The sequence below is a fragment of the Aphis gossypii genome, chromosome 1 (assembly GCF_020184175.1).
Source record: "Aphis gossypii isolate Hap1 chromosome 1, ASM2018417v2, whole genome shotgun sequence".
In the NCBI taxonomy this organism is placed as follows: Eukaryota; Metazoa; Arthropoda; class Insecta; order Hemiptera; family Aphididae; genus Aphis; species Aphis gossypii.
In genome coordinates, this window is record NC_065530.1 from 64,632,250 (window position 1) to 64,656,278 (window position 24,029).

Genomic DNA, 24,029 nt, shown 5'->3' on the forward strand with positions numbered 1-24,029 from the left:
AAAATATATAATCATTCGTCAGTCATCACTAATATAATATATTAATAATGTAACTAGGTAACAACATAACGCATTAACATTTTACGTTTAACTACAGCAGTAGGTATCTTCTATTTTTAAAAATCGATCACTTAGATATTTTAACGATTTTAAATGACATTATATTATATTATAAGAAAAAATTGCTACAACAATTATATTAGACGTTAAAATAATAATATTTAATTATATAAAAACATAGTATTATTTCCTGTTTAATTGATATTCTGTGAATGTTCACACAAATAAATTATGTGAATAATACAACTTATTTATATTGTTCTTGCAGTAATTATAACCCAGAAGTCTGTTGCATATAGGTACTTACAATATACTTATAAAGTTATAAATTATACCTAACTTAAGTATAACTACCATCAGAAATCCATGTAGTATTATTTTTGATATTAACTGTAATATATATATAAACGTATAATATGTAATATCTAACTATATATAAACTTGAAATACAAATAAATATAATTAAGATAAAATGTTTTTAGAAATTTAGAATATAATATTAATACAGGTAGTAAATTATATGTTACTATACATCTTCTTTGTTGAGAAACCAAAGACTATTCATTTTTAAGATACCTATATAGGTATCACAATATATTGTAAATCTATACAATAATTTTTCCGGAGGGACTGAGGTCGTTGAGCAGTAAACAAAATAAAATTGTACCAAACAAGAATAAATTGTTTTGCTGATTTAGTTGTATTGTTCAATATACATTTTTCCATTATTATTAATTTTCCATGCTTAGAGCAAAATCTATTGTTATTTCATTGAAAACAGTTATAATTTTTCGCTAACGCATCACTGACTTTTATATTTCCTGTTCAACCTCCTTTTTGTCTTCTTCCTGTTACTACGAAAATTGTAGTTACGGTCCTAAGTACTCAGTTTTTGATTTATCATTAAGTTATATAATAATAATGATATACATAAACATATATTGTTATAAAAATAATCTATTTAGTATAATATCACATATTGTTAATAATGTTATTGTATAAAATATACTAATTGATACACCTATAATATATATTTTAATGTATTATAATTAATAATAATAATACATATTGTATTGTTTAAATTTTATAAATTATTATTGTATTAAATTATTATTAACGTGTGAGTATTATAAATTATAATAATATTATTTGTATTTTTACTTAAGCTAAATCATAAAACTAAATCATCAATGTATTTATTTCAGTTCTATAATAATATCTATTTATTGACAAATTTAAATACAACATTTTTCTCAAGTTAATTGTAATGTACAACACTATACAGTATACACTTGTTACTTACACTACCTATGTCATTTATATTAAATATAAAATCGTTCAAGTCACTTATTATTAATAATTATATTTAAAAATTACATACATTTAAGATTGGTAGGTAACAATAATATATTAAATTATGTTAGAAAAAATGTGCATTTTTTTTACAACTTAAATGTACCATATATTTTACTATACTTAACCAGTACAGCAGTACCTAGTACCCATAATAGATTAAAACAATTATTTTGAATACGGTTTTCCAATATTTATCGTTCACATATTTAATAAACAAACGTAGGTTATTATATATAATTTTTTGAATTCATCATAAATAAACATAAGTCATAATTATAAATTAAGAGAAAAAAACGATACTTGCTATTAGCAATAAAATTACAGTAATTACGGATATTTTATGGATAGTTTATGTCTAAGTTTATTATACTACTACTATTAATAATAATAATAATAAAAATTAAATCATAATTCATAATATATATTGAACAACACGCGCCTTAACATTTAAATTACTTATTTAGTCTACAGCATATTCAGACTGCAGTATAAGCATTTTATAAAGACGTATTGTTTTACAAAACCTGGTATTTGTTAGCAAGGCCAGTAAAGGATCCTACATAAAATATTTAAAGTACTAGGTAATATTTTTATTGTAAAAATTTAAAAGAATATTAATGATTTATGTATTTTACATTTTGTCAAGTTAAAAAAAAAAACATTTAGTCTAAAAAGTAAAATAATAATAACATACTTAGATGTTATCTCACGTAGATTTTAAAAAATAATACATACTACACAATATAGTATATCAGTATTATACCTACCAACATTAATAATGTGAATTTACGTGATGTTCCATGCACCATTAAATAAAACGCGTAGGTAAGTATCAATGATATTTGTGAATACGAATAAAAATGTTATACATTTATAATAATGAGGACTATGGCCTATGTTAAACACGTACTATATATGAACATGACCAAGCTCGCTAAGCTCATAATAATATTAATTATTATTGTTATGAATTATATTCATTACTATTCATATTAAAAAAAAAAAAAAAACATTTTAAATGAAAAATCGCAAACGAATACACATTTTTGAGTTTAGTGTTTTGACGACTTTAACGTATATTATTATATCATAATTATTAATAACTGTTTAATTTATGTATACATGTAAAGTAAATTGTAAATATTATATTTGTATTTCCGAGTTTCGACGAATGGCACGCATCTGAAGTATTTTGGAATTTCTGACACGTACAATACACTTTTTTACGACTTAAAAAATATCAATAACAAAAAAAAAGTTTTAATATAATAACCAAAAATGAAACTGTTTAAAGCTTGCTAATTCTATGGATGGTACCTTGTACTTACACCTATATAATATTATATACAAGGTGATTCTCCAGTCATACTGACCTTCATTTATTTCTTCAGCAATGAATTTATTTAAATTTTGATTTTTAAATTTTTAAATGTATTTAAATCATAATATATTTTATAGATTAATTTTCAAATAATTGAGATTATTTTTTACTAAGTCCAGTGTCTTGTGATGATAAAACTACTATTTTTCAAATAAGAACCTTTTTTTTTATTGTAAATTATTTAGTGAATACTCGTATATATATTATTTTTAATGTCAATTTACCTAATTCAAAATTCGAAAGATCAATTTATCAGTTATTAAAATGTTTACACCAAGAATAATAGTTCAAAAAAACAGTATTACAAAAATATTAAATGGATGTAATATTGAATCTAGTATTTTATTATACTTGGACCATTTTTCTAAATTAAAAATGTTGAAAGTTTAATATTATTTATTAATTAATAAAATATTCTAAACAGTTTAATCACCACCATATTATAACTTTTGTTATCATGAACGTATTATTTGAAGAACAGAAGCTTGCATCTTCATAGCACACGTTCTAATTATGCGGATAATTGAACAATAAGTTGGTAACCACTACTCCATGATTGACTCTTTTTTCAATTTTTTGTGGAAAACAATATATTATTGAACATTTTTTTACAGTATAGTATTATGTAATAAAAGCACAACAAAATTTAAGCATATTTTTAAGTATATGACAAGAAGACATGAACATAATCTAATCGGTTATAAAACTATTTTTAGCAAACTGTTTTAAAATACACCTTCTTTCTACACGTCATAATGTTGATTTTATATAATATCCAATTCGTATTTTATTATTTCGATCAATATATCTTTTAGTAAAATAAATTATCTGTTTTATTTCTCCAGGTGACAGTCTTCTATAGTGTATAAATAAATAAAACCTTGATTTTATAATATTTTATATTATTTTATTGTGCATCAAAAATATTTTGTAATCAACTTTCAAAATACCTAATTGTATTATTTTGATTATTTTTCAATTATGTGCCACGTAGAAAAAAATGGGGAACCAATTATTATCCGTGATGTATAAAACTATGACGGGGCCATTTGTTCAGGGATTGAATATTTAATATTTTGCATACGTACATGGCTGACCGGCAGTCGTATACCTTAAGTATATATAGTCGCATTGAATAACTGATGACCTCATCGTGTTTGACCCACTATGCAGATGTACTCCTAACATTATATTGTTTCTCCCGTTTCAACGAAAGTGGCTGTGTTAGCATTCCTAAACTGGCAAAATCGCCATCGCATGCGGATTCTCTATAAGTCCGGACGCGAGAGACTGGTTTTTAGCACACGATATCCACATTATGAATTGTATATTTTATTTATTGACTGTGTCGTACCTATATGATATACAGAGTGATTCACCAACCATGCTCATCCCAATTTTCCCTTTAATTAAGCTTTTATTTAAATTCTGATTTTTGAAATGTTTAAATACACATAGATATAAGTACTTAAGGGCTAAAGCTTTTTATTAAGACCATATTTTCAAATACTCAGATTTTTTTTACGTATACGATGGGAATTTTATATAGTAGGTTAGTTTTCTAATTAAAACCCTTCTATTTTACAGTTCTGTTAAGCAAATGATTTTTTTTTTAGATTCTGAGCAGATCAATGAATATATTGTTTTTACAATGATGTGTGTTTTTTGTGTGTCTATATTACAAACCCGATAAGCAGTTAATAAAATGCTTTGGTTTTCAAAAATGGAAGTGGTTTCTGGTAGAAAATCAGATCTAGTTGATACTTAAAAGAATCAAAAGTAAAAAATGTCTGAATTTATTTTATTACTAGGAAAAACAAAGAAAAAAAATACTAAGAAAAACGGAACTTTTTACGCAAATCCAATTTTCGACAAAATCGATTTCAGTTTTTTATACAACCTAACTTAAAAGCAAAAACTATAGATACTTAAGGTTTAAATCAAATAATTATATTACCGTTATTTCTATAATTTACAATAGAATTCTTATATTTTAATGAATAATATGATATTACATTATTGGATTCAAATTTGACACACCCAAATAATGACCCACTGGATATCTTAATGTACCTACAACAGAGCGGTGACCATCGCCTACTTTTTTTTGTTTTGAAAATTGTATGCATTTAAATTGAAATTTGAACTCGAATTACGAGTTTTTGAGTTGATGATCAGTTATTACATCTTCTGTGTATTTAGAATGCACTAATAGTTCATAATAATGAAGGTAAGCTATTTCAAAATTTTTAACATTGTTTGAGTATGTTAAAATTTAAAATAAATTCTCGAACAAAATATATTACATATTATATTATAATATATTTTATGTAAAATCGTTATCTTGATGATTATCGTTAAAACACTAATTTCAATAACTTGAAAAACACTCATTCAAAATTCAATTTAGATACATTAAAGACAATAATATAAAGTATGGTTCTTATTCTAATAAAGAGGTTTATTTCACTACAGTACACTTCTTAATTTGAAAATATTGTTTTAAAGCAGCTTTCCAAAAAACAGAATTTGAATAAGTATGACGTTATTAAAGTATAAAATAGGGTGAGATCGCGTGATTAGAGAATCAGTCTGTATATATTTAATTTTAAGACATAAATAACGAAACGAAGCGAAAACACAAAAAACTACTTTAATATTATCGACTATACTATATCACTTAACGGTGCCTTCGTGAAATAGATCACTCACCGCTCGGTGATGTAGTTAGCTATACAATTATTTATATCACATGATTATTGATTGGTGATGTACAAATATGGGTTTGTAAAAACTTTAATATACCTCTTTGATAAACATTTAATCTAATATTAATCTAAAACAGACGTAACTACATTAAATATTTTAATATTTTGATCAATAAGTTATCAGTGGGTTAATACAGCGTGTCATTTTAACCTGTTTGGTATTTAAAATACACACATCGTTGGGTGATTTAATATATCACTGGAAGTATGTATATTATAGAATTATACATTTTATACTATATAGTAATATAATAGTAATATATTATTTATGATAATTCAAATTCGTGAAAAACATGTTACGTCAAATTTGTGTGGTTATTAATAAAATATTATAATAACTAAAAAATGTTTGAAAATTCCAGATATTGTGTTATATTTTACACTTCACACTTTAAAACAGTCCACTATAATTTATATAGTATCGTAGTGATGTAGCAATTCCTGTGAGTAGACGTAAGTGCCCAAACATATTATGATTTTGTACCCGAACGCGTTGTTTTTGATATAAAATAATCAAACGTAATGTAGCCCTGCGAGTGTTGCCCGTTATCCCTCAGTGACTCATGATAATATTATGTACAACATGAAAACAAACACATTTACGTCTATCGGGTGGCAATTATCTGGACAGACCGTAAAACGTGTGATTATTTATTGATATGACAATATGTAGTCTACGTAGGTAATTGGTATAATGTAAACACCACAGATTAAAATATAATTATATCTCAGTCCATGGTATACTCGAACACGGGTAACTATTACATAGTTCATACGCGAGACGTACAGGCTACACGCGCATATTTATACATAACGTTATATTACGGTCCTCCGACCGCTTTAAAGTCCGTTTGGGTGACTTATGTAGATACTTAATGATATTATATTATTATGTTCTGCGTGTAAGTAATGATACTATAACTATATAACTGTATAAGTATATAATATTATACGTACAAAACATCGTTTACAGTATACATAATATATTAATAATATAGTCTGTTGACGTTCGCAATCGATGTATTATTATTATACACCCGATGGTTTTCGAAAGTGAGAATGATCTATATAAATAAATTTTGTATTAATAAAATTATAATATAGTCTTATGTTTTGCAGTGAGAAATAATGATAGCAACTTGGTCACGTTAATAGTTATATATATATATATATATATATAGCTATACTAAACACCCTTTTTTTTCATTAATGCGTCAACTCAAAAATTATTTTTAACCTTTTATTATTGGATTTTTTTTTTATTTAATACCTAATTTTACTACTTACTATACTTACGTGGCATTTAATGGTCCAAAATCCTTTACGAATATACAGCTCTACTTATGTATCTATGCATTTTCTTATACTTAAATGGTTTTGGAAGTTTTCCCAGTTGATTTAGAGTTAGGTCTACAACGTCTAATTATTTCTGATGTGAGTTGTAGGTAATTCAATGACACAAAATCCGGAAATACCGATTCTTATTTCTTGGACCATAAAATATGGATATAACGTGAGACTTTTATAAAAGAACATTTCTTGACTGGTGCTGTGATTCAAAATCCTAAAAAAAATAATAATATTATGTCCATTTTATTTTCGGAAAGCTGATATTCCTAATAATGTTATTCCTAACGTCGCAAATATTATGTAGGTACCACACCCGAAACTATTTCAGAATGAAACCTGATTGAAAAACTAACCCGTCAAGTTTTTTGGGGACTCGAAAACTTAAAATAAAATTTTATTTTCCGAACTATAGATATTCCGATTTTGTGAATGTGTGATCATTGACCATTATTCACTTGTTCACTACCTACCAAGTAGTAATTTACTTTACTGCTTAGAAATATTAAATTTTTTTTCATAGTAGGTATAGCATTTTTTATAACAAAATTACAATATATATATATATATATATATATATATTATTTATCAAGGATAACCAACGATAATAGAGTCGCCAGTCGCATAATAAAATAAAAAATATGCAAAAGTCAAGAGCAGGAAAAACAATTTTGAGCCTCAGTTTGGCCACTTCAGATGTATAATACTATGTTGAGATATAATATGTAGTAAGTTTTAACAGTCACCGATGTTTATTAATATTATAGGTACTGTAAAGTTAATAGTACATTTTAATGAATGTAGTCATGAGAATAAAACCATACAATTTCAATTATTTTTGATATTAATAATTAATTAGAGATACAAATTATATATACATACATCGATAGAAATGAATTTAAAATAAATATAGACAATAAAAAATGAATTATGTTGAAATTATGCATTACTTAGTATAACGTGATAAACGATCGTGACATTTACTGTCATAGAGTACCTTTTCTCCCCATATTTTTTTTTTTTTTTTACAATGGTGTAATTTAAAAAAAAAACCTTGGCCAACACTTTTGGAAACAGCTGTCAAAACCTTGTCAAAGAAATCGTCTTATCGGATAAAACGTCATCGTTTAGTGATACTGTTGCTCTAGGTTTTACAATATATACGCGTCGATACTCACAAAGGTATAATCAATAATTAAACATTACGAAATCGGATTGCCACATATCGAGCTTATACTGTTTTGTGCGATAATATTTATAATAGCAGACTATACGTCTCGAACACAGAATTAAAAGTTCCAAAATATTGTGATAGAGCGTTAACGTATTAATTATTAATAATATATGGAAAAATATCTTATAGTATACATTGTGTTTCAAGTTTGGTCGACAATTACTAAAAATTAATTGTAAATGTCAACAATTAGTAATCACTGCATGGTAACCGTCAAAATTCACTTACTGCGATCATACTCATTATCATATAAGGTACCTATATACTAACAGCTAATTTTAAATGTGAAAAAAAAAGTTTTTATGTGATTTGTACTTCTACGTTAATTGGCTTTTTTAAAAGTATTGATAAAAGAAGTGAAGTGTAAAGCACTATTACGCTTAAATAAACTTTAGATAAAAAATTCATTCAATTCAATCAATATTTCTCATGTATATTTATAATATCGATATTTTTTTTATCAAAGTTTTTAGTTTAAAGATAAAAAATTGAAACCATGGGTATAATATACTCATTTATAAATAATAATAAAGTGCTTAAATTGTACATGGTCTTGTGAAATATGAATACTATAAAAACCGTATAAAAAATATACTTTTTGTTTCGCAACTATTATAAAATTAAAAGTAGATTAAATGGTCACTTTATTTATGTAGTATTTACCTATCGGTTGTAAAGACGTAGTACAGCGTAAAACGAGATTAATTAGTAACGGAAGCGTCAAATAAGAAATAGAGTATAATGTAATATGTACAATAATAACAATATGTTAATTGTTACACGTGCTGTACTCAGCAATTAATATGTATACAGATCGTAGTAATGAATTTTTTATCAAAAACACGTTTAAGGAGTTTAGTACATACTCGTAGTGGTAAAGAGATAATTATTGTTGTGTTGTTGGTAAAACGTGATAAAACGAATGTCTGACGAAAGAAAAAAAAACAAAATATTTTATTGAGAATGAAAAATATAATAATTTATGATCTTTATTTAACAACGCCGATGTTATGTAAACACAAAAAATGTGGGATAATCAAAAAAATCGTGTTCCGACTATATCTTCAACTAACAAATGAGCATATTTTCTGATGGTTCTTGTAACATTGTATTACATCATGTCAGCATATACAGGTTAGCTTAAACATATATGCTCGCTAATTATACTGTTATTCAAAATCTGATGTTTGAACTTGGAATTTTGATATACTCTTATAACCCATACTTTAAATTCTTCATATTTATTATTTTATACTTATGGAGTATTTTTTGGAGAATTCCACTTGGCAAAGTTTAAAGTCTAAATTATTCAGAAAGATTTTTTTCTGAAAATGTTAACGTATTAAAATAAAAATTCGAAAGAATAGTTTATGTATTGATGTATTATGGATAATAGATTCATATAATAATGATGGAGTTATGGTAATTTAAAATATTGATATTTAGGCAGGTGTATTTAAAAATAAATAATAAATACATTTTTAAGTAAAAAAAATTTAGTGTGAGCATGCTTGGTGAATTATCCTATAAATAAATAAATGTATTAGGAATTACTTATTAATTATTCATTACTATACAACAAGAAAAAATAGATAATTCTGTTTAAATTATTTGCGAATACTATACATCTTTCAATTTTAGAATTTTTCTATTTCCTTAATTATTGTAAGCCATATAATAATATTATAATCATTTAAATAAATCGGATATGACGTGGTAATCGGATTGGTAGATTATAATTTATAATTCATATTGTACATTCATGTTTTAACAATGTATTATTAAACAGTTTCATTTGTTTTTCGATAAGGATAATACCGAACAATAACAAGAATGTGTACGTATATTGTGAGATCGAAAATCTGACGGCTCTTGATATCTCTCGTAAACACTATTTAAATATTATCAAACAATTTTTATAATTTTGATACAATACATTGTTATGATTCGTTCTTCTGCATTCAACCGATTTTATCATGATTATAATAATATATTTACGACTGATATTTGAATATATTGACTTGAACTCGATGTTGATCCATATGAAATATTATCTCTATCTGCAGAACTCGGAAGTGGTGGCAACTTGAAATTGTATTAAGACGCTACTATTTGTGCCACTGATTTTACTCTCTACTCTTTAGTTTTTATAATATTAAATTATAATATGTATATATATTGACGTACTGTAGTGTTTTCCTTATCTTTTTTTGCGTCACGCTTTTTATTAACTAATAAAATAATAACTAATAAGGATAAGCTATTAGCGCTTCGCGGTTTCGACTTCCGAAATGGTGAAACAGCTATAGTTTAATAAATTTTGATTGTTTCCATGTTGCCTTAGACTAAGCAAAAATAAAACAAAAATAATCGAGAAAGCGAAGAATACAAATATATAAATAAAATAGAATACCTACTTCTGCAAACGTCTTTTGTATTATTATTTGCGTGCTATTGTTGAGATTACACGACCTAAAAACCGATGATTTATTTAAGTATTATTTTTTCTTTGCTTATAACACGCAAAGATTTTAATTAGTTTATCTATAATTTTTCTTTAGATTGTTATCGCAGTAACCATTGCGACAAGTTATTCTCAGCATTCTGTTATACCAAAAAAATTATGTATTCTTCATATAGATATCTTTCAATACCTATTAAAAATAATTCACTAACTCAATTTTTCTAATACTATAGTTCTGAAATAGTAGATACTTTTTTATTTTCCATATAAAAGTAAAATTATATTGTATACACTAGTTAACTTATAAGACAATATTTGAAAAATGAAAAGTCCTATTTGGGAAAATGCACGTTAAAAAAATATAAATTTTCCTAAACAAAATGCTTAGAATAATCATGGATGCTTCTTAGTGTATAAGAAATTTTAACCTAAACAAAGACTTCTAAATTTAAAAAATTTAAGATTATATTTAAACCTTAACCAAAAATTGTCATAGTTCGTTGCTGAATTCATTGGGTTAAATTTAATACAACCTACATGCACATTCACCACCATTTCAATAAAAGAGTCTTAACGATTACGACTTTCTTATAATTAGCCACAAGTTCTTGGTAGGTACCTCAAATAAAATGCTATATTTATTTTATTAATTTCATTATACATAATTTACATAATGGGCTAAGCTAAAAACTACTTATTGCATCTATGTATGTATTAGTATGTAAAACAAAAATAATAATATTTTTAAGAATACGATGTGATGGTAATTAAGTACACAGTGGAAAATTCTAGTTTTAATTTATTTTTGAAGAAAAATGTGATATTCATTTTATTTATATTAATACGTGGTATACACATTTTTTGTATATAGACTTAATATACAGTATACACCAATCACTTTTGTTTAAATAATCTTAAATAATCATATTTTTACTTACTTAAAATAGAGAAATATAATATTACCAGAATTTTACTCTCAAAAAGAGACTTTTCTAAACTGTTTTCTTTTATAAAATATATATGATGGTAATATAGAAGTGAAGGAATTGTTTTTTAAAAAAAAGTGTCCCATTCCAAGTTTATCGTACTAAGGGTACTTAGGTACGGTCTCTACTAATATATGCTATATGTATGGTAGGTACTCACTATTTAGTATTCACGAAGACGTGAACAATTGTGAATATACATTCCTTTTTGTTCTTACACAAATTGATATTAAATTTGTGATTAACAAGAAAATAAATTTTATCTGAAATCAAAATACATATAATTGGAATATTAATAATATATCCTTGTTGGAATTGAGACTCATTGAAAACTTAATGATGTTAATAGTTTTGACTTTTAATCACTGACATTATGATGCGGTCAATACATTATCATATAATATTAGATATAATTTAAATAATGTGAACGCGTTATACTTTGATTCGGTCTTCTTTGCCTTAAACTAGCTAAAAATTATATTTAAACGAATTTATCACAACCGCGTGAATATAATCTTTAAGATTTATTTAAACATGTATTATTATTTATTACAGCTTCTTTTCGTATGTTTGTATGCCGTACAGAAATTTAAATGTGTACTGTATACTTAAAAATAAATATATATTGTTAAATTATAATTATTTTAAATACAAACTAATTGAGTAGATTGTCATTTTATTATTCAATGATGACTTTTTACTATATTAATACACAAGCCGCACAGATGAATTTTGTAAACATTAAACGGTAAATTATTTACCACGGTTATTGCGTATTAATAAGGCTTAACTAAATTATTCATACTTGTCGATTGTTGCTTACGATCGCTCGGATTCACATTCATTTACTTTTTATACATTTTAATGTACTCCATTGCAATACAGTATGGTGGTTGACTGTTGTTTTAAATATGCACACGAGGCTTGTATGATTATTAACATATACTATGATATTTATTTACTTAGTTAAAGAATTATTTGGTTCGAAATGAGAACAATAAAACATGCCACCACACCTTTACAAACAAGAAACAACATTTATAATAACAATAATATTAAAATTTAAAAACAAGAATAATTTTATGATAAAAATTACAATTACAACAATAAAACTACTGTTGTTTCTGAGATTTTTTCCAATAATTAATGTGGATAAATCGGATTGTATAATGTATTAATAATAAAAATGCATAAGATTATTACGAAAGCGATGTATGAAGTAGGTATTTTAATAATAATAAAAATAAACAACAATTTATACCATCACCCGCGTACACAAATCGCCACATTAAATACAAAATATATACATTATACATATTATAAACATAATATACATAGAATATGTTTTTTGGTACAGGTAGAGTGGTTATTTTTAATCCACGATTCTGTGTATTATTTTTTATCAATTTTTATGGAATCAAAAAAAAAAAAAAAAAAATCGAGTGGCTTGTAGTTAACAGTATAATATTTTAGTATTAAAGTGAAATTTTTTTAAAAATTATTTTACTGTTTAATCGTTTTTAAAATCACATTACGAATCAGAAAAATCATTGTATGAAAATGTCGAGTGATAAATATACAGTTTTCAAGTATATTATAAAATAGGTACTTTATTTGAATTACAGGGATTATGAACATACAATAGCCAATGACTTCTCTGCCCGAAGTTTGTTTCTAATAAAAAACAAAACGACAATATTATTAAGTTTTTATTAACAATAAGCCACTTGATAACCTGTAGAATGCCTTGATAAGTACGTATTTTCAGATGGACCGCGATGAAATAAAACCTTTGAAAAATCATCCTGTAGGTTATACAAGGCTAAGGGAGCGTTTGAGAGTATACCGTTCGATAGACGTTTTTACATTAAACGAATGGAAGTAATTCGATCGAAAACAGTAAACTGTCACATAAATCTCCACATTATACGCCTTATACGTTATGTATGAACGAATATAGTGTATTAGTGTCGTATATAGTATTTAGGACCTATATACTATAGGTAGAAGTTTAAGTACGCGAGTACGGCGGTTCTGTCTGTATTTCTCAGTATATGACGAAATGAAATAATATTTGAAAAACGTTAAGGCGTCGACCGTCAACTACTGTAATATTTTCAAACAATTATTCAAGGTTTTCCAGCCGTACACGCATTTGTATATACATACATCACACGTGCGGTGTATATGTGTAAAAGATGTAAGCTTATACACGTACTTTGTTTATGTACGATAGACCTGTTGCAAATATAATAATAATAATAACACAATTGTACCAACCACTATAATAGTAAGTATATACCTATACCTATTAGGTTATATAGCCGTGGTTATTATTATTTCATGTTATTATATGCACTATTATTATAGGTTAGTACGTATGTGGTTCAACGGACCATATTTCAACAACTCTTCCGATATAATAATATATTACTTATTAGGCACATTATTTAGACGACAAGTCTAGATTATACTTAAGATAATATAATGTTATGTGTGTTGGTCTTGAAATCGAATCATACAAAATATGTCTTTATATAGTTGATATTGGTACACATGTATTTAATTCTTTGAAAACGTATATAGCTGGTAAAAAAAAAAATGTTTACACTATATAATACATACTATACGTGTATAATATATACGTATATTACAGTAAAAGTACGAGTACCGGTAAAAACCTGGATTTTATCGACCACTGCTTGCAATTGTCGGAATTCTGGACTTTTACCCATCGATTTTGGCTGGCAAATTATAGGTTATATACAAAATAAATCGATCAAACTCCGAATGATTATAGTAGGCTGTAATTAGGAGTCTTACAAACGAGTCATAATGATAAGCTATTCACTATAATTAAGTGTGAAATGGACAAAAATTAAATCAGTATTTGAAACTTCTTTCAATGAATATAAATATAGTTTGAAAATAAAAACGTATTTAAATAAATATTATTGATGATATAAACCATTATATTTGATTATAATTTTGTATCATATTATTGTAGTACGAGATACCTTAGCGCAACTACCTTTTTTAAATACGTATTTTTAGATCTATATACCTATTTTTAATATATATATCATCTTTATTTGAATTGTGAATTTAATCAAGAAAAAATGATAAAAAAAATTCTAGTTTAATGCTATAATATTTACAGTATACAATTTTATTTATTATATTTTATAATTATAACCACGAATAAGACACATTTTTTTCCAGTAAGTATGTTTGTAAATGCATAGCATATCCTCGGTAATAAATAAATAATTAGTTCTATTAGTTAACGATTGTGATTGTAAAATATAGATACTGAAATATTATAAAACATTGAAATCCTGAAAACTGAAAACGATTTTGTGTTATATATTATCTTAACCTCGGAAAAGTTCTAGGAAAATTTCCGAGGCAAAATGCCATCAAAAGTCTTAAATTAAAATATTTAATAAAATAAAATATGATATTTTGTAGATAAACAATATTTTATATAAATATATAATACATATAATGTATTTTGAAATCAATTGCAGTTTGGTTTTAGAATTTACTAAGATAGATTGGTAAATGTCGATATTTAAATATGTATTTTCCGGCAGCAATTTACTTTAGCAGAGACATTTTAATTTTTTTTTTTTATTCCTAAATTTTAACGAAATTATATTTGCGCAGAGATTTTTTGGGACTTGTTGACATCGTCAAAGAGCTGTGATGCATTATAATATCGTTTCGAATTATTAATTTCTGAGTTCGCCTCTTCACAATAATAGTACAATAGTTATTTTGGGTACCTAATTAAACGCGTATAGGCTATAAACAATATCCACGTTGAACCCGCGTATCTACTGTACTTATATGCACTGTTTACATAATATGTATGACGTATGTATATAAACGAGCGTGTGTATTATTTAATAATAACGACAACTTAATATACGCGTACCTACATCGAAGGTTAACGATGAAGATCTCGGCAAATAGTCAAACGCAATCGATTTTATAAAGGTAGTTCTCGTCACACGTCGTTATATTACTATTATTATTGTTATTTCACATACGGTCACGGACAAAACGCTAAACAGCGGTGTTAGGCTAAAAAAAAAATAAAAATAAAAAATAATATTAAGAATATCGCTGTGAACAAACGATACCGACGACATTGGACGCAGAAAATGTAATTGACGTTTCATGTTCCGCGTACAGTACCTGCACAGCCCATACTCTAGTTAGCTATATCATCGATTTACACCACCGGCGTATATTATATGATAATCATATAAATTATAAAATCAATGTTTACCTGCTGCCACACTACGAATGACGCGTATATTATAATCTATAATGACGTGCGTGCGTGGTGTAACTCGCGTTTCCAAGTGAATATTATAAATAGTGAGTACTCGACCGCCGACTGGTGGGTTTATTAAGTACGATGATAATATTGTAATTATCATCGATTGAAATAATACTAATATTGACGTAATCTTTTGCACAATCGCGGTAAACAATACTATATATCATTATGATATACACAACCATTTCGCAATGCGAATCTCCGTCTGTTATCACTCATCATACAGAGTGTATCTTATATCTTTGTACTTACACGTCGTGATTTTTATGGATTGATAATAATGTAGAGTTTCAAAAGAATACGATATTATTTTCTAAAATAATTTGGTAAAGTACCTATACCTACTTAATTATTGTTGATTTGAACGTACAATAAGTCAATAACTTAGCGATTACATTTTTTCCGCAATAACTTTGCTTCCACACATGCACTTTATATAAAAGTAACTATTCAAACCGAGTTTTCAACGTCGTGCGCCCGTCGTGCAGGGTCGCGTTCCATAGGTATATAATAATATGATGTTACACTACAAGGCGGTAGTATGGTGGAAACGCGGCTTTGATTTGAATAAGTACTGAATTATATGCCTGCAATAACAGTATAATATTCGTTTGTTATTTTAGTAGCATTGGAAATTCTAAAAAACTTAAAAAACGTTTTACATAAACCTGCACGTAAATCATTACTACAGACAGTTGAAATATTCTTGATATGGGAATCGTAAAAATAATAAACAAAGTTGCGCATAATATAATATAATATTATATAACGATAATATAAGACTTTGAGCAATCATTAAATTCCGTAATCGGATTAAAAAAAAAAATAGACAAAAAGAGAAAACACACAGACAATGACGACGGTGACGTGTTGCACGTGTCGGTCGATCGATCGGTAAAAAAGAGATTATGGCGCTGAAGTGCGCACGGTCGCCAAACAGATGATTTTTTGCAAATTCGTATCGCCGACCGACTGTGGCTTGGTGTACGGCTGAGTGACAAAGGCCGTACACGCCATCGAGACGGACGGAGAATGGTGTTTTCCAGCCTGCACTGTTGACGTCGATGATCGGGTCGCAGTAGGACAGGCTGGAGGACATTTTTTACCGAGCTGCACAGGCTGCCCCGACGAAGGTATAAATCATTATCGGAGATCTTCGTGATCGCAATATATTATGAACTCGTCCTTGGCCTTCAAAGTTCTCTGTCAAGGCCACATATATTATGCGAGGGCCTGTGTCGTCTACGTCGCCCCGACATAGATAAGGAAACGTAACCGTAACCGCCACATAAACCAATGATGACCGTCCCCGGTTATTGCCTTCGTCTTCGGGTATGGTCCAGTGCGACACTAACCGTGGTGTAGGTACCCAGAGGCGTATTTAGGATTTTGCTGCCAACTAAGTTCTCCCTTTTTCTCTCTCTCTCTATGTATATACGCATACGCATATATATATATATATATATATATATAATAATATTTAATATTCTTATATTATAAAATATTATGTACAGATAACTACTCCAAGGTATAAAGTATTTGAACCATAATTTTGACTTTGGAGACCCCTGGTTAGAGCAATATATAGCGTTCAAGGCTTTAAGTTAGAATATTTACAAAATATTGAAAATATTCATACATTTTTATTGAGTTCACAATATATTAATTATGTTAATATTCTTATATTATATAATGTATTTTACTTATACGGTTATATACATATGTCTGCAGGGTATTAACAATTTTGGCGTACAAAAATTAAATATGAAATCGTTATAGAAACGGAAATCGAAATTGCAATCTCTGCGAACTGCTAAGGCAGACGATAACACTGACCACCTAGGGTCTATACGTATATATATATATATATATATTAATATTTAATATTCTTATATAAAATAAACTTATCATGCATTAAGTAATATTATAGTAAAGAGGAATTACATTTTAAAACTAATGGTAATAGTTTTAAGTGTGTGCAGAGGCAATTTTTAGGATTTTACTGCCCTGGGTAAACATTCTTTTTTTTTTACAACTGTTTAAATCGGTTTAAAAATAAAACTTTCCAATTACATTCACTACCCCTTAAACAAGTGCTGCCCGGAGCAATTGCCTCCCATGTCCCCTCTAAATACGCCACTATAGGTGTACCGTTGAAAACTAGTTACCTACTTACCTACACTTAATTTTTTTGAAATTTCAAATTATTATACAGATTCATAATCATTAAAATCCCTGTGTACAATGACATAAGATACGTTTTATCATTGAGTATCTATTGGTCTCTCTATACTATCTATACTCAATGGTTTTATGTATAATAATTTGAAAAAATTATATGTATTAGTTATATCATTTCTATTTATTTACACTTCAGTTACTGCTGCAGGCACTATGTATATGACATTTATACCTAATAAGTAATAGATTCGTAAATACTAAATACTAAATACGGTAATAAATGTATATATTATAATTGAATATACTGAATATACAAGGCAATATAAATCATAAACAAAAGCGAAAGCACCGGAAACGCATACTGATGTCAAATTGGTTCTAGATACGAGGTAATTATATATTGTAATTTATAATATTAATATAGTAATATTAGTAATAACTAACATTGTTTTATTTATACATTAATCTACCTTTATATTTAAAATATTATGACGGCTATTGTTATTATTATTGTTATTCCCATGAAAATCGAATTAATAATCTAATAATATTATTATAGTATATTACATGATTGCACCTATTGCTTTCAATATTATCACTTATTGCGATAATACCGCTTAGTATATTATTTATAAGGTAAATTTCAATTATTTTCTTGGTGATGAGTGATGACGGGAGGGATAAATTTGAATAAATTTATGTTAAAACAGAATCACTCTCCTTTAACAACTTTTACAGCTTACAATGTTTTTTTAACACACATTCTATTGATTCATTGTTAGTATTACCATACTCAGATATTACTCAGACCTGTTCCAAGATATCTGTATAAGTGATCACCCTAATGTCAATATTTTAGTATAGAACATGACGTATACACTATCTTAATACAACAAAACAAACTACAATATCAAACAAAAAAAACTATAAAATACATAGCTAAAATCCAAAAGAAAATAACTTTTTAATTATTAATGATATGGTGGTAATATTTTATTCAAAGGATGTCCGTATGACCGTATCTTAGATGACTAGTGTTTGTTCAGATGACCAGTTTTATGTTGTTAGCAGTTAGCTTTAATATTAGAATGAATTGACCTAATTTCAAACTTAAAGTTAAGAACATTATCTATTTATGTTTATACGATGGTTTTTTTTATTATGTTTAAATTGTTCAGTAATATAACTAATTATGTTTTTAACTGTATATTTAATATTAATCATACCTAAGATAAATTACTCTAATATTAAAACTAACAACACATAATTTGTTTTGTTGCTCATGGTTCGGAGAAAGGAAACAAATTATTATCATTTTTTTTTTATCTTTATATTTTATTAACCAATCTTATACATTTTTAATGATAAATATAAATAGTAAATGTATGACCACACTATCTTGATTTTACAGTAGTTGAAATTGTAATTCGATAGGTTTTAGTGAAAAAATACAATTTTAAAAATTCATATTTTTAAAACCCATCAAGTGATAATATAAACGATTTTATTTGTTATAGTCGTTTTTAGAGAACGTAAGGGGAATAGATCTTAGTAAATATTTTTTATTTCATTTATAGGTTCAAGAGTTACTGTACGAGTGGAGAATTAAACCGGCAAAGGTATAGAAAAATTTCTCATGAGAACTCTGTTTTATCTATTTGTTTATATTATATCATAATGCATGTGCAGTCTTTGAAATGCCACGTGTCGTATCAAACTTTTTGCTCAGTTTCGTAACGATACACATGATTGTCACAATATTATATGCGTCTTAAATCTGAAATAGCAATAGTAGCATGTTTACAGAAATCCGTAATCCGTACGTGGTGTATAATATTATTTTATTATCGTTGAAGCGTCGTAATACCACTATGGTCGCCCGTGGATACAAAAAAAAAATCATAATAAATGCATCGTCTCGTAATTCAAACTAGATAACGATAATAATTGTCGCGTGATACAATGTTTACATAATGTTATACTATATTCACTTCATTGTCGTGATATGTTTGACATTAATATCATATCTATAGATAAAAATATAATGATTATTATTTATTATTGCTGTTTAAACTTTATAAATGCAAAAGCGGTAAATCAAATAAACCTACCTAATGTATCTGTGTACATGCCTGTATACGATGTATCTAACTATAAAAATTATTGTTCTGACTGTATAATATTATAACTGATGAAATCAGGAATCTACATCGACTATCTTATAGTAGGCGATCATGGATTCTACTATACTATTATTACTATATTATTGATGCTGTGAATACATTTTATAAGTTAACTGTCCTACTAATTTTATCGATTTTGCCATGAACGCTTTGAACGTCATTTATGCACTTGGTAGTTTTGTGAACCCTGCAGGCTGTGTATCATATATCAGATTTTTATAAAAGTTCCATGGAAAATTCTTTAGATATAAATAAATAACTAATGTCGACAATTTTTGAGTATCATATGTGATACTTAAGACGTAATTTGCAAGTATAAGTAAAATATGAAGGGCAATAACAAAACTGAAAGTTTGACATGTATTACATATGATACACAAGGCAGTCAGCTTGTTATAAAATACTGCAATGTACCTATAAGATAATAAAAACAATAAAAAGACAGAAGTCATGTATAATTAAATCTTGTCGTCTTAAAGACCTTTTACTTTGTGTTTTCGATAGGTACTTTGATTTTTGATTTATTCAAAGCCTATATATTATATAATATATTAAAATGTGTATACAAATTTTCTATTCATCTGCATTATACAAATATAATATTTTAACATAAAAAAATGTAAATATTTAGTCATATATCCGACTCTTCTTTATTATGTATTTATTTTCACAGTTATCTTATACCTATGTATTATATAGAAATGAATATATGATTAAAATAATATAGTTATAACTTATAAGTGTATCAAAGTAAGTATAATTAAGCCAGCCTTTCACACAGAGTCGTAGACCTTAGTTTTTATTATTCTGAAAACTTTTATGTTAAACAGATGCACATAATATAAAGGCGAAGTTATTTACAAAGTTTTCATATTATAAACATTTTTAAAACAAATAATTTCAACATTTATTAATGTAAACGTTATGCAAATAGCGTAAAAAGTAAAAATATATGTTTTAAATAGTGTACAATTTTAATGAATATTCAATTGAGTTAAGACATTTTTTTTTTTAATGAGTTTCTACATTCAGTATTTGATCATATTTCCAGTATAATTTATTTCTATAATACCTACCGACTTGAAAATAGTAAATACGTTTTTGCAGTCGGTACAGCCAATTGTTGAACACGTGCGACTAATTCACAAAATTGTATTTAATGGATCGACATTTTCTCCTTTGTATAAAATACTGTTTAAAAATTGTATTTCTACTAAATTCCATGACAAAGCGATAGTTTTAACGATTAAAGACTAACTTGCCACAAACATATTTAAAATTAGATGATGTTGTTGTGAACATACTTCTCGGTTGTATTACATTTCTTTTTTTTTGTATATATTACACAATTTATATTAATAATTATTTTACAACACACAAAAGTAATTTAATTTTATTAAATAGATAGGAATATCGAGTGAAGAAACTGATTGTCACGGTATTATAGCCTACTACAGGTCTAGCAATATTTTGTATAAAAAGCATCGCGTATGGCTGACGTAGAAAAATACATAGAGAACAAACAATATGCAATATTCTATAATATGACCTCTACAACAACAGTCTGCAAATATGTTTAAGACTCTAACGAGGACAAACAGGTGCACAATAAAATTTAACTTGATATTAAATTCTCGTTTGTTCACAATTGTTGTGTAGATATTAATTTTTTAAATTGTTTTTAACAAAACAAAAATACAGTGGTCATATTATTATGTATGATAACATAGTACGACAAACCAACATTGTGTTCCACATGTGATATTTTTTCAATTGATAATCTAGCTGTTATTACTTTGTCTTAACTGTTATACCCGGTTAAGTGGTTACATACGTATACCTTCAATAAAGTCAATAAAGAAATTAATAATAATAATAATGTGATAACTAATAATACAAGACATATAGGTACTTCACTTGATTCTTGTGGAGGCTGTTAACGACACACAATATGGGTGCAAGTATATATTTTTAAATTATATTTGAAAATTTGGTCATGACAGTTTTCGAATCCTTTTTTACTAATTAAAAATCATAATTTCCAGTAAGATAATTGAAAACAGAATAAAATTTTATTTATTCATAATAATTACTCCCGTTTAAATAAGCAAAAACTAAACAAACGACCTACCTGAAATTATACAGATAGAGGTATTTTTATACCTCTAAAAAAAAGTGAAAAATATAAATTCGTTTTCAATGGTTTAATGCAACTGATTATAATTTGTTATTCAAGAAAATATGTATAAACAAGATTATTTCAATTATTGTGTAAATATACGTACACTAGTAAAACGATTCCACTGTCCATGGACAAAATATATTGTTTCATAATTATTATTATTATTACCCGATTCGATGGATTGATATACTTATTTCAATTTTTGAGACTTCATTAAACTGGGCATTTATTAAAACTATTTGAGATCGATAAAACCCTCACCTATCGCGATACTATTTATTTATAAATTATAAAATATTACAACACGCACTTTACACGCAGAATCACAGCATCTATTTATTTTATTATAGATATAAATTTTATATATTACACATTATTATGACAATGTATTCACATTTTATTACAAAAGTTAAGCTGTATAAAAAATTTAAATCATAAAAGTCTTGGTACAAGTGTGTGAAGGGAAAACGATGTATTCACGAACTACAAAATACTACTCGTATATTTTTTTTTTCAAAATTTCTCAGCGAATAAAAAAATCGGTTTAAATCGTACATACTACGCGTTATACATGTTGCCAAAAATGCTGTTGAAATCGGTCGTTAAGAATTCCGATTTACGCAGTCAGCAAATACAATAATACAATATGAAAAAGAGAGTTTTAAAAATGTGGTCCCGACGGTGAAAGCCGTCAGTATATCCGATGAAAGTAATGTATGCAGCGTAGGCGTTGTGCAGCGACGGTGTTAGACTTTTTAAGTCAACATAAATGAAACGATTTAAAAATAAAAACGACTTTTAAACCGTTTTTCTACATCGGTTTCACGCGTATTTATAATAAAATTATATATTATTTTATTATGTTGATTAAATACAGCGTTGGTTTAGGTATACTATTAATAACGAGTTGCGAGATGTATTAGTTACTCGCCACTCTGTAAGGACGTTATTTCTCAAATGACGTGATAAGTAGGTACTAATGGTTACATGGTTACCTACTGTTTAGTTAGTTGTAGTTATTACTTATTTCTAATAAATTTTCTTGTTTACATCGAAATCATGAAAATACGGCATTGTTTTAGTATAAAATGTTACAAGATACAACATAAATAAATATTAAATAATAAAGGTACCTTATTGAAGTCATTTATCGATATACTATGAAATTCTTATTTCATATTTCACTATTTCACACACAAAAAAATAAATAAAATAATAGTTATTTTTAAATAATATTAAACATATTATTTTTATGAGCCAATAATCCAAATAAAGTATTTTCTATTTTTCGAAAGCTAAACCCCATGTATTTTTATTATGTTGATACGTCCTTTTATAGTGTGCGATGTGTGTATAATGCATACATAATAATATAGACTATGGTGTGCATTGTGTCTACAGTCTACATCTACAAGCCAATCACGTCTTTGAAAACGTTTAATATCTGAAATCATAATCCCAGGTTAATTGTTTAGCTCTTACAAAACAATTATTAATTGTTGTTTTGATATGTTTTACAACCAAAATGCACAATGG

General features: G+C 26.6%; 1 long non-coding RNA gene across 2 annotated transcripts; it reads right to left on the minus strand.

The window, feature by feature from the left end:
* Nucleotides 1-265: 265 nt before the first annotated feature.
* LOC114132927 (uncharacterized) lies at nucleotides 266-12,582 on the minus strand. 2 transcript variants are annotated; one of them, XR_007603380.1, is made up of 6 exons: nucleotides 12,402-12,582; nucleotides 11,757-11,859; nucleotides 10,564-10,618; nucleotides 6,862-7,129; nucleotides 6,523-6,629; nucleotides 266-2,645 (listed from the first exon to the last, which is right to left on the minus strand). It is a non-coding gene; the product is annotated as an uncharacterized LOC114132927 (long non-coding RNA). The 2 variants fall into 2 exon arrangements; XR_003593094.2 differs by having other exon boundaries at nucleotides 266-6,629.
* Nucleotides 12,583-24,029: the final 11,447 nt, after the last annotated feature.